The following is a 14,123-nucleotide window of genomic DNA, read 5'->3' as shown; positions in this document are numbered from 1 at the left end:
ATGTTTTAATGGTAGATCATGTTCTGCTGTAATTGTTCTTTGAAAATCATCCATCTCCAAAATAACGTCGATGAAGAGGTTGTAAAGGCTTTATTTGCTTTAAAGTTGTATTTCTATCTTTACGTTTTTTAATTGTTAGCATTGTTTGAGCGATCATGTCTCAATCAATTTGCATTTTAATGTTTACTTAGTTTAACTGTTGGTTGTGGAGTCAGCCTTTCCCACGCTGGATTCAAGGAATTGACAGGAAGTGATGCAGCGCTTAAATTCATGTTCATATTTCCTGTTGCAACTCTATGATATCAGCCACACTTTGTTAAGCTACAGCTGCACGCTATTTTTGCACCGCTCTAGAAAGGTGTCGCGCATTATATAACTTGTCTGTGGGTGGCCACTGAGCTCAGTCACGGAACATCCCCGCAGCATGCTCTCATGTGGACAGTCCGCTGGTCCACCCTGACGAATCTCGGTGAGCTTACACAGAAACGTTGCACAACCCACATTGATTACACAGAGAAATAAGATCAACGTGGCAATTTATGGTGGCACGGTGGTACAGGAGTTAGCACTGTCGCCTCAGAGCAAGAAGATTCAAGCCCTATGATACGCTGGTGACATGGTCCAGGATGCACCCCGCCTCTCGCCCAATGTCAGCTGGGATTGGCCCACGGCGCCCCCTGGGACCCCAAAGGGAAAAGCGGTATGGATAATGGATGGATTTATGGATGGATACTTAGATTTAAAAGCACTGAAACCTAGCAGCTTGTTTAGTTTTCAGCTAGTTCGGGTCCCTACTCACGAACTGTGTTTCTGTGAATTCATAGCAAATTACTGCCACCTACTGACATAACAAGGGCATAACACAAAATGTTTGTTGATGTCTGATAAAATCGGAGCAAAGTCTGTTTTTTGTGGTCTTAAGTTAAAACAATATGCATCCCCATTGATCTCAAGCATGACCTTTCTGAAGCCTCATTGTCGGAGATCCATTATGGAGACGGAAAACTAATCCCTGATGACTGCTAATACAAACCTAACATTACTTACTCCTACCTCTTCATATTAAAAACACTCAACTCGCGAAACAGCACATGACGTCTATTGAGAAGCAGTCGCAGGAAGCGTATTTCGAATTGGTCACCAAGGTTAATGGTCATTGAAATACGTGTGGGTGAGTTTTAAATATTCCAGGAAGAAACAGAACAAGACACATCTGCCACAGTGAGCTGTGACCCACTCCTTTCACTGTGCCCTGATGTTGTGTGAAAACCAGTTTAAATCAGATCACTGTTGGGGAGGGGGCTTCTGTTTATTTTGCTCACGGGTTTTACCTCCACTGTCACATCCTATGTTGTGCATATTGTATAATAACTATAATGCACGACAGCCTGTTCCAGGGGCTGACAAATAACACTGAAAACATCCTCACACGGACGCGTGTTGTATCACGCACCACTGGCCACTTTTTGTTTACGCCTTCAGTGCAGAAAACAGCCTCTTGTCAACCTATATGCATCTGTCTGCGACCGTGGTGTTTAATTTCGGTATCAGTGGCAACACTGCTGGTCCATCATCCCACACAGAAGAGGCAGCAGGCGCCGACTCTCAGCCGCCATGCAGAGGCAGGAAACAGGGCAGCGGGAATGGATTTGTTATGTACCTACTGACGTACAACCAGGTGCTCGAGCGACAAAAGTGTATTAAAAGTCACAGTGTGTGGATTCCGCACTGGTGGTTAAAGATATACGCAGCTGTGAGGACAACTCTGTGACCGCTATTAGTAATTCATCATCTTTTTACCTTTTTCCAAGGTGTTGGATAAGTGCAGCGAAAGATGGGTCAAACTTTTTCTTACTTTAAAAGCTTAAATGTCACAGGGAGTGAAAACTTTTTTCCTTTCAGACTCCGACTAAAGCATATGATAACTATTCATGCTGTGAGCTGTGGAGTTTTTTTTCTTCTCACCATATAACACAATCTGTCAAAGCTTTATCACCGCTCTGTGTAGCCAATCGAATGGCAGAAGACTTTGTTCTAAAGTTCACACTGCTGAGATATCTGTCAGCTGCGTGTTATGGGCCACCTCTGTGATAGCGTGAGTGATTGGTACAAATGTTCCGAGGGCACGATTTGCTCTGGCCTCCAGGATGGCTCTCATTTGATCTCTAAGTGCTCGGCGAGGAGACGATGCCGGGCGAGGACATTATGACTCACGGCAACCCCCGGCTATCATCTGTATGCAGAGTTCAGCACTTCCTGTGCCAGAGGGGGGAAGAAGCGCCATCAGAGGTCACCCCCCAAACATCCCTCTGTGACAATGACAATGGAGACGGTATTAACAGGCAGCTTTGGGTCTGCCTCACAAATTTAGAGGTGACGCCTGTGACCTGAATCAGCAATTTGGCTGCTCTGGAAGGCATCGTTACACACACACACACACACACACATACACACACGCACACACAAAAGAAAATCAGCTGATAAGAGCAGAGAAAGTTAAAAGTTCAGTCAGGGTCGGAATATATTTGCTGTTAACTACTCGTACGTGTACAAAAGATGGCTGCTTCGGGTATCTTGCATCCGTTTGGTGCGTAGGTTGTGCACGTCCTCAGAAATTATTCAATGATTCATCAGCGTGGGAAATGGTGGAGAGATTTGAACACAAGCCGTGTGATCAGGTCCCGAATGATCCGCATTTGGCGCTTTTTCCATCCTGATCTTAACACAATCCAAATGTTGATCTCCTCGTGTGTCGCCATCTTTGTTTATGTTAACCGCACGCAAATTCGGGAGTGTTGGAAAGAGTGGTCTGAGTCGAAGAGAGCGCGGCAAGTCTGAGTGGTGTGCCCTCTACTGGAATCTTCAGTAACACTCGAACTACCTGAGACAGTATGTGAACAATGGTGCTCACGATGCAGGCGGTTGCATAAGCGTGGTCAAACAGCAAGTATACACCGGCATAAGGGTGTAGAGGCATTTATTTGAGTTGTGCATTCATACTCAGAGCACGAGCTGTACACAGCGAGTACTACGAAATGTATTGTTAAATATTTCACTTTCACTCTGCAATTTTACACACACACACACACACACACACACACACACACACACACACACACACACACACACACACACACACGATCACATTTACAAAATATGCACGGAGCGCCCTAACGCGGCATGCAGAGACCATCATGTAAACATAATGGTATACTATACTGTATATGACCCCAGTGTTTCCTCGTGTGGCCCAGTGGGGGGAACATAAAAATACATGAAGATGGAGAGGGAGCTCCATCCATAACCAAGTGGACAGTGGTTCCAGGCGGCACAGCGCAGGCCTTTAACTAGCTGCCTGTTGTATACACATGGGCAGGCAGGGCTGAAATATGAGGGCCGAGGACATGAGGTCTTCCCAGAATGCTAAACTCCCCCCCACCCCCCCACATCTCCCCCCGCACCGTGCCCTGCAACCAATCTGACGCCTAATTAATCCTGAAGGTCTTTTGTTCCGCTGAGGTTTTCCTCTCTTTCCCCCCACTGCACTCCATCCATCCTCACCTCCCTTGCTCCCTCCGCAGCCTGCTTCTCATCCTTCCCCCCCAACACACACACGCACACACACACACACACACACACACACACACACACACACACACACACACACACACACACACAGAAATACACCTTATTCCAGCCTCTCCCATTTCGTCTCCCCCAAGGGAGGCGAGTTGCAGCCCCCCCCCAGAGAGCAGGACAGAGCTAACAGATGTTTTGTTTTTTGTTTTTTTCATTTCATCTGTGGGATAATTTAGTTGAGAGAAAAAAGAATGACTTGTTGTTACATTTATTCCCAGTATTCCACTAATTATGCTCGTATGAGAAACTTTCATGGTTTTATTTATGCAGATGTGCAGCAATGTGGAGACAGTGATAAAGAGCAAAATGACATTTAGCAGCAGACTAATGTGCATCTTTTTCACTCGCAACCTCGAAGGGCTCAGGCGTGCGTCGTGTCTTTAAAGGAGCAGCTCAACCTTTATGGAAATGCACAGATTTTTTGCCAAGAGATAAGATGATAAATGCCAATCTCATGTCTGATGACTGGTTAGCCTGGTTTAGCATACTGACTGGAAACCAGGGATAACTGTTAGCCTGGGTTTGTCCAAACTCTAATAACAGAAATCTGACGTTAAAAACGTAAAATTACGTGTTGCTATTTTAGTTTTATGCGAAAATAAAAAAGCATTAGGTTACAACCACATTAATGCTGGCCAGTGTCAAGGGTCAAAGTTCACCGAAGTTGAACTCCACGCTGCGGATTTGCTTCGCCACAGCTGAAAATGTTTATCCGCCCCTTCGCTCGCACAGATTAGAAATGAACGCGGGGCAAAAATTCGCTTCTGCACCATTTGGTATGTGTGACAGTGCACTCATTGAAAAAATTCTGTATCTCAAAATATTTAAATATTTACCTATAATCAATTAAGAAAGGAATTCTCACAGAAAGTATTATTCTTCTACCCAACGAACTGTATAGGCCTTAATTATGAGGTGTGTAAAAACAGCCCTGCTCATCCTCCAAGCAGAGAATACCAACATGAGACATTCTGCCTTTAACTGCATGATAATACAGTGACACAGCGGTAAACACACGTCAGACTGAGGCAAACGTCAACAAAACTACTGCAAAATGTAATATTTGTGAGATTATACTTGATCAAATCACTCGATCAACCACTTTCACTAGGTGTGAACTTGTTACGGTATTTTTTGTAAAACTTGAGGATGTCGAGAGCTCGGCCTGTCGCCCCTGTCACATTGGATTCTGACACCCTCACCTTCAGCTGATGTTCAGAGCTTCGTGATTTATTCACCTGATATTCACTGAATGATTCAGTATTTTCTTTTTCACTGTGGAGTTTTTACTTGTGCAGCTGCAGCACAGTGAGAAGCCACCTGAATGAGGAGAGGGTCACTGAACGTCACAGGGCACAAATACAACATGTGGTGAACGTCCCACATTTCTTCGGCCCAGCAGCACATCCATGGTTGAAGTTTGATGATTAATTATTATATAATTGCAATATTTAATGTCCTGTGTGGTCATTGGTCTACAAATCCCAATTAAAATGACCACTTTTGTTTTGACACAATTAGAAGAAATCATGGTTATCAACCCGAACCATGATCTCTTCCAAAACTGACCTGGTAGTTTTTGTGTCTAAACCTAAATAAAACTTGATTATATCATTGTCGCATTGTAAATAGAGCTAATATTTATTCCGAAAATATCTTTGCATATATGAAAATAAAATAAAAATCATCAATATTGCACAAACAAGTACAGAAAGTTATGTTTACTCAGGTTAAATATTCCAGGTTTTAAATATAATCTATTTTAAGTGTATTAAAAACAATACATTGAATGTAGCTGTAAATAAATCACATGTTGTTGTGGCTGCTGCTGCGTGTGTGTGTTTAAATCAGCATCTGTCGACCTGCCTACGTCTCCATTCGACACGTGTGGCAGGATGGTCCACGGCTCAGCGGCAGGGAAGGTCATTTAAAGGCCAGACATTCAGACCTCTCCTCCTCCCCTCCCCCCCCCACTCCTCCTCCCCCGTCCTCTCCTCTCCTGCCTGAGAGCCAGAGATAAACCTACACATGCCAGCCACACAGGACCAATAGTCGTGATTTATCGGCAGCCATTTGGTACCTGAACGCCTATGAAATTGTAATGAACTTGATTATGCTTTTAATGAAGTGTGAGAGGTTCTTCAGAAATGATTATAGCCATGCTCCGGCTCACAGCTAGCGGCTGCGGAGGGGGGTGAGGCGGGGGGGAGAGAGAGAGAGAGAGAGAGAGAGAGAGAGAGAGAGAGAGAGAGAGAGAGAGAGAGAGAGAGGGAACTGTCACGAACAATGAGGACTTAGCGGCTGCGGCGGCGGCTAAAGATACTGTACGGGGCGAGCAGGGGTGCCGGCTGGAGTGCCACGCTTCTTTGGAATAGATTACAGCGGCGCTTTACTGTAAACGCAAGGTGACTTGACCCGACCAACCCCATTTCAATTCCTCCCTGCCAAAGGGTTTTCCCCCCTCAAAGCCGCATGCTGACGCGCCACATTAGATTCAATGGCCTGCAGCCTCACATTTTGCATACATATTAGACAGCGGAGGATGATCCTAACCTTTGCGTGTACGGGATGCTCCCATTCAGACGGAGCAACATTATTGTTCGGTAATTTCACACACAAATCTCCACTGCACCATGCTGCCGCTTCTTTAAATACCACAGGAGGATGTAGGTGGATGATCAAAGGGCATACAAACACTGGCTTTTTGCTCGAATTACTATTGAACACTTACTGGCAAATTGCAATGAGATACTTTATGAATGCACACTAGGAATCCTCGTTTGGTCTCATTTACAGAGGTCAGATATCAGGACCCGGTGATGCTCTGTCCAACATAAGAACCTAACATCATTATTAATACTTAGGTCTTAGCAGCTCCACCATGAAGTTATGTTTTCACCCCTGTCTGTTGGTGGTGTTATGCGAACCTTAAGGGTGATGCACGTAACTGTTCATTCATCGTACACACAGGTCTCTGTCTCTTTCTTACATTAACCCTGATACGGCCTTTCTGTTAATGTAACAGAACCTGGATCTGGACCATGGACTGTATTTCAAGATGGACGACACATCTCCTCTTCCTCCAACTATCCAGAAATAAGGCCAGCGTTGGTATCTGCCATCTGTGTAGTAGCGGTTGGGGGATGGAGCCACGGTAGCCAGGTTCGACAATGCAGGCTCAACTAATCATGAGTCAGTCTCAGCTGTCAATCATGATGTTCACCCCATTTTTAGAGTAAATAACAAATTAAAATCGTGATCAAAAACGTAATGGAAATGAAAACATGAACATACAAGTATGATAAGAACCAAAGTGACAGAAAGCATTTTTGAGAATTCTTTTTAAATTCAGGCGCACGTCCCGTCCATTAACACGGATCAGTTTGATCTGTTTTGAGATATGGAAGAAAGCAGATATTTATTAGGGATAAGCTAATCATTGTCTCTTGGTCAAAAGATGGTTCTCCAGCTTTGGGTTTGTTGATAAGGAAAAGCTCCACACTTGTCTATTTAGAGAATCTGTGTTTGCTCTGAGTAAAGAGCAGCAGGCTCAAGACGTATGGACTAAACCAATCCTGCCTTCACTCAGGATGGTAAAATAAGATCCTGAGAATTATGTTGTATATCATTTACCTACAAGGCTGTGTGTGCTCTGTAAGTCCTGCTGAGCTCGGCTCTTCTACCTCTTACTGCTCAAGACATCAGTCTGGAAGAAGAAAAGTGGATTTGTGTGTTTGAATGATGTTTGAATTTCCCCCTATTACTGGGAATTGCATTTTGATAAGCAAATTCAAAAAATAAATAAGCTGACTGTAAATATGGATGATGACCAAGTTTTCTGTTCACACATTAAATATAGATATCACGGTGGAGCGAGCGATGTTTGCGGCGGCCCCTGCTGACACTATTTATTTATTCATTAGTATTTATAATTATGCTGTAATGTGTATTTTCTTTTACATCCGGTAACATCAACTGGCGGTAGGCATTAATAAGGGATATTCACCATCCTGTCCTATATTCTAAAATTCTATTTGCCATGTCTTTTTTCTTATGTACCTACATTAAAATGAAAATTAAAGGACTCTCTTATTTAAAAATACATTAACCTGGAGAAAGGCTGAATGGTGAGTCACACAGGCCCGATACAGAATAAACTGTATGTAGCAGTTATTTTCTATCAATTTTTTATACATTTTTTCCTCAAATAAATGTTACTTGAAAGAAGAAGAGTAAATACAAGTTCCAACTTCATGAAGACTCCCTTTAAATAGTTCCTCTTTTGTTTTTGTGGGAACTTCCTCATCAAAAAGTCTTGATGATCACCCTAAGCACTTTACGGTACTTTTTTTTTTACCATTCACCCATTTACACACACATTCATACCGCGTCTATTCGCAGCACTTCAGGGGCAATTTGAGGTTGAGTATCTTGCCCAAGGACGCATGTGGAATGTGGAAGACTGGGATCAAACCTCCAACCTCCTGCTTAGAGGACGACAGGCTCCACCACCTGATCCACAGGCGACGTAGGTGCGAGAAACTCTTTTGAGTCCATACTCATCATTACATTGTGCGATCAACACGTGTGTTACTCAAATTCTTTCAGTCTGTGCACCTCCTAACCGCCTTAGATTGAATTCATTCTGTGGGATAATACATGTACAGTATTGTCTGTGTGTACTTGTAGGTTATTGGACAACACCCGGTGAATTGATGAGCCTGCTCTCTCCTGATTGGTCAGTATTGTTAGCATGACGATGTGACTCAAATGTTCACATTTTTCCCTTTTTGTCGCCTTGTGTGAAATAAAAGGATTCTTTGTGCGTCTGAGGAGCCTCTCCTGTGTTCCATTGCCAGCGTTCATGAGATGCTTCTTGCTACATGAACTTGACACTACTCTGTGAAAAGCTGCACTGAAAATTGTGACGCTGCTCAAAACTGTTCCCTTTATAAACCAGAAGAATATAAACAGAGCTGGGGCCTTTTTAGCAATTCTTTTTTCCTGAAAAGGAAAACATTTTTTTTCTGTATGATTTTGATGATTAAGTATCTGTTGATACAACTACTTGCTGATTACTTTATAGAACAACACATTTCCAGACAGGCAGTTAACAAGCTGATTCTTTAAAAACAAACAAACCCATATTTCCTCTTGCCTGAACAAACACTCGACAACTTGACATTCTATTTGACTGAGCGAGTAGAAAGTGATAAATGCAGATGTTTTATCGGGGGCGGTTTACACGGCGCCCCCAGCTGTATGGTGATAGTCACAGTTGATCCTGCTGCAGTAGCTGTCACCATGTGTGAATGTGTCGCCATCACTGTCCACATGCTGAGGCAGTAACGCCGTCTGCAGGGTCTCTGACGCTGTTAATCAACTCCTCTCTAATGTGTCATTCACACCTTCTCTCTCTTTCCCTCTCTCTCTCTCTCTCTCTCTCTCCGTCTTGGTGGATTTCTATCTCAGACCCGGCGCTCGCCCGGGCGGCGGTTGTCGCTAATTTGTTGTGGCAATATTAATTAATGATCAGCCTGTCACAGCTGTTTATATTGAGACAGATTAGAAGTGGGAGAGATTAGACAAAGAAAACAATCTGCGAGCGGCGCGGCGGCTGACAGGGGTCACCTTCACGTGTCTGAAATCATATTCAATTTGCCGCGGCGGAGGCTGGGAAATTACTCCACTTGACCAGGCCGTATCCTCCTCTATCTGCGATGCTTCACTTTTAGAGATAACTAAATCAATTCACGCTGAGCCGCAGACAAGTGCAGGACAACGTGCGGTTGCATTTGATATCAGCTGACATGATGAACATTTTAAATATTAAGTTGTACCTTTATGTGATAAAAAAAAAAAAAAAAAAAAGCAGATATGCTTAAATTTTCATGGGCTCCCTCCTCCATTAATCCCAATTTTCATTCAGCTCCGCCATCAATCACATGTCCCTATTCAAATGGAGTTTAATACGAGGTGGCAGAGCGCGGCGTCCTGACCACTGACCTCTGTACTGTCCTTCCTCACGGACCCAGCGACTCCCGCCGACGCCTTCACACCGCCGCACACCAAGTCTCCGGGCTCAGTTGACTTGGCAACACCGCAGAGTGTTGAGACGGCGACGGGAGATTAAGTGGCCAATCAAGGCCTGAGCGGTGGGGTAATCATTCCACTTGGTAAAATGGGTGCCAGGCTTACTCCGGCACTTTCTCACATCACTGTGCAGGCTTTAATAGGGCCGGATGTTTCCAGTGACTGGGGAGCTGTGGATTGGATTTAACAACAGTTTCCTACCGGCTGATTACTAATAGGGACTGAGGGCTCTGGTCTAACAATCTAAGCTCATGGTCTAAAGTGCATTTAGGTCATGTCCAAATCCACTTTGTTAGTTTAACACTGGGGAAAAAAAAGGTTCCTGTGTGCTTCACTATACAGGTGTGGTCTACTATGTTGACAATGCTCCTTAGGAATAACTTAAAATAAAGAGTGACGTACTTCTCTTAGTAAAAACTGCAGCTGCCTTCCACTGCCTCTACATCTCAATGTGCCAACAATGTACCTGACCACACCCCGTTTTAAGACCAACACGTCATGTGTGCTCCAATGGACGCACATAACTTTGCACAGTTTTGCACACTTTGCTTGATGTGAGAATTAGAATTAGATGAACACAATTAGTGAGAGACTGAAAAAGTTGTGGTGCATAAAGTCTTTAGCACGAAGCTGTGAAGGCTATATTTGCCAATTATTAATAGGATAATGCATTATATTTAGCACCCCTCTCTTCACCCCTCATCACCCTTCACTGAACTACCATATACTGCAGATGTGCTATTGAGCAAGGCAGTCAACTCCCAGACACACTGAGATGAGCTGCTCAATGTAGATGAGTGTGGTTGTGCTGAGCATCTCTCAGGGACGTATAAGTGGAAGTCAATGTGAGGCAAGGCACCTCTGCAGAACGTATTCTCACTTTATTTCCCTGGATAAATAAAGGTTAAAGGAAGGAATAAAAAATTAAAGTCCTTGCTGGAAGATAAATAGCTCTTTAATGTCAAGCAGACTGTGGTCCAGTACCTCCTCTCTTGGAGTGATTGTTAAAGTCGATTCCCACAGAGCAGAGGAGGGACACAGGAGGGAATAGGCTATATCACTGCAGGGAGTTATAAAGCAGGTGTCAATGTGTACTTGTCAGTCTGCTCGTATTATTTCTTAGTATGTATGTGAAACCAGGCAGCTCTGAGAGGAATACAGCAAAATGTTTGAATATTTCATAGGCGGGACTGGGTATAGTTCAGCTCAACACAAGCGTGTCGAGCTAATACTGCTCATATTCCACTCTGCTGAGTTAATACAATATCCTAAACTCGAAATATCGCACTGTGGTTGATGCCTCCCCCAACCAGTGCAGTTTCCATCTCCATAAATTCGTTTTTCCAGATTCATATAAGGTCACTGTGACCTTTGACCTGTGGCCACTGAAATATAATGAGTTAATCTTTGAGTCCAAGAGAACATGTTGAGTTTATCACCAACTAGCAAATATTCACATTCCTGGTACTTGACGACCTTTTTACATTTCTGTTTACAAATGGCTTAAAACGATTAATTGACTATCAAACTGTTTCCACCTCAGCCTGAGAGTAGCGGTTGATTTCTGGTTGTCTTCGGGAACTGCCATGTTTAATCAATAGGCGCCCAAGAACACATTTTTACCCCCGGACCCGACTCCCCAAGGAGATGACTCCAACCATGTCTCCATCACTGTATTTGAGGGTTGAATCGTTTTTCTTCTTCTCCATGTCCCTGAATTAATTTTAATAGACGGAGAAGAAGTGTTGTCTTAACCCTGAGCTTTACCTCTGACCCCGAGCTAAACATCAGCTGCTGGTTTACCTGGTGGGTCTCTGTCAAAGTAAACCAATCAATCACCAGGTTGTGCATTTAAGTTCTCCAACACTACAGGGAGTCATTTTAATGACCAGGAGCGTCTATAGCTTGCAGGAAGGTTTGTTTTGTGCACATATAGAAAGCACATAGGTACAGTACAACATATACAACTAATGAGTGGCTTTCAGCACACATGTAGTTGATGTCCTGGAAACAAAAATGTGTTTTCCAGAGCTTGAGAGGTCATATTCAGACACCGTTTCTCTTCCATTCACTGTGATCATCATTCTTGTTTTCACAAAAAGCGACGATGAACTATAAAGGACGAACGAAAAATCGCTCCCGTCATAGTTTTTATCAGATCACTCAAACGTTCAGGCAGCTACAGACACAAGACACCTGGAATAATCTCAGAGTCCTGATTTATTTTTATTGCATCACCTCTGAGGTCGTAACTAATACTTACTAATAATAACAATATTCCTAACTTGCAATACCACTGATATTAGCCTGGCAGTTGAATAAGTTAAAATAACAGCTTTAGACATATAACCTGTCCACTTTCCCTTTCCTGTTTTTTTCAAATCATATCAACATCAGTGCGTAAAATTCAACATAAACCAATAAAAACAAAGTATAGTGTCATCTCTTAAGGAAATGGTTTGTGCTAAATGCTGCCTGGGCCCATTAACATCTTCTCAATGAGCCTTAATCCTGCTACAGGTATGGAGCCAGAGGAAATTCAATTCTAGGCGAAGAGAAATGGAGCTGGCACACACGCAGCACGTTGGCTCACCTCCATAATTATTACGCGTCACATCTGCAGCGTAGTCAACCGCTGCCCATGCAATTAGTGCTTGGCAGGAGGATTGAACATAGAGAGAGCGTATGCGAGCTGGAAGGTTTCACATCGCCACGACACAGCAGCTGAGACGCGCAACACGTCCTGAGCCACAAACACACGTCTGGTCACGTGTTCATTTTTACACGCCGGCATACATATTGTATACTCGCCTTCGTCCTTTTACAGAGGAAAATAAAAATGCCTCTCGAGCCTGGCAGATGGCGCGGTTGACTTTCAAGAAATTCCACGAGCGAGTGCTTTCTGGAACTAAACGAGTGCGGCAAATCCTCTTAAAATCCTCTTAGACACCGTGGCAGCGGGGAGAAAGAGGAAAAAGTTTTCTCCCGGGCAAACATGTGCAGGTTTGTTGGGTTGATGTCGTGCTCTGGGGGAAGGACACAGTCGACAGTTTATTTCTCCGAGGCTGGGAGAGAATATTAATACGACATGTACCCTACAGGACGCACAGAACGACAAGATGGTGACGGGAAGCTTCAAGGAAAGACTTTGGGGAGAGGATGGGAACGGCTTAATTTTTTTGATATAAGACTTCAAGAGTGTGGTGCTTTACACATTATTCTGTGTTGTATTAGTAGAGCAGAGGCAAATATCTTTAGTTTCCCAGTCAGTTGTGCCTCTCATTAACCACCCCCTACTCACTACAGATGGACTTCGGTGAAGACTATCTGCTCAACGGCCAAAGAAAAAAAACGCTTTTGGACAATACAGATTTTTTATATGTTTACTCTACATTTAGTGTTAATACTTTTAGCCAAAAAGCATATTTAATAACCATGTTTAAATGTAAAAATAAACCTTTGATGCGCTGCAGATTTGTTTTTAGCCGATCATAAAAGCAAACAACAACTACACCATCGGAAGTAGTAAGGACGTACGCTAAAACTTAAAATCCATCCGTGAAAATGCTGGCAGATACAAACCTGTCCGTCTTTATCCTCACACTAATGCAGATATTTTTGAGCGGAATAGGAAGGAGTACAATTACGAGAGAGAGAAAGATGAGCCGTGCTGCCCTCTCACCTCTCGTCTCTCCCCAACTTTTCTTCCTGTCAACGCCGAGAGAGCAATGCATGATAGCATATATGGCTGGTCGACAGTTGTACACTACTTTTCACAATGCACTGTGGAAAGCAATGAGTCTACTACATAGGGTATAACAACTTTGGGACAGCACTACAAAATGGCAAACTCACAATATAATGATTAGTGAGTGATTGCGGACACAGCCCAGCCGGGATATAAAGTGTGTCTCAACGCAAACAATTGTCAACAACTAAAACCGGCGTGACTATCTACTCAGTGCAGTTTGTGCATCCAATGAACTTCTGCAGCTGAAATGAAGTTTTAAACGGCTGTCAACAAGTGCCAGCCAGCCAGCCCAGCCGCTGTGTCTTTAGGCTCTCCAATTTTCCTCAAGTTTCTCAAAAACGAGTTTCCTCGCTCTGATTGCTATTTACATATTTGGGTAAATGAGCATGGGATTGGGCGGTTTGTTTGTCAGCGCGCTCTTTGCTTCCCTATCTCCTTTGGGCAACAGATCGAATTAATGTTTGTAGACACTGTGATGCCACACATGAGGAGACAGGAGTTTTTTTGGCAAAATTACAAAACTCTGCCAATTACAGCTCTGCAAACACACGAGACGGTGGGAGAAAAAAAAAATCTCATTAGGGTTGTGGTGCAGATTTCTCTTATGTTAGAAGCGCAAGGACAATGATTAGCTTAATTT

At 43.5% G+C, this 14,123-nt stretch overlaps 1 protein-coding gene across 6 annotated transcripts in view; it reads right to left on the bottom strand.

The window, feature by feature from the left end:
- Positions 1 to 14,123, bottom strand: part of adarb2 (adenosine deaminase RNA specific B2 (inactive)) — a 183,381-nt gene that overhangs the window by 52,116 nt on the left and 117,142 nt on the right. The window lies entirely within an intron of this gene.

Source organism: Hippoglossus hippoglossus, chromosome 20 (assembly GCF_009819705.1).
Source record: "Hippoglossus hippoglossus isolate fHipHip1 chromosome 20, fHipHip1.pri, whole genome shotgun sequence".
NCBI classification, from domain to species: domain Eukaryota; kingdom Metazoa; phylum Chordata; class Actinopteri; order Pleuronectiformes; family Pleuronectidae; genus Hippoglossus; species Hippoglossus hippoglossus.
The sequence above is the reverse complement of the archived record's forward strand: the minus strand, read 5'-3'. Positions and strand labels throughout refer to the sequence as shown.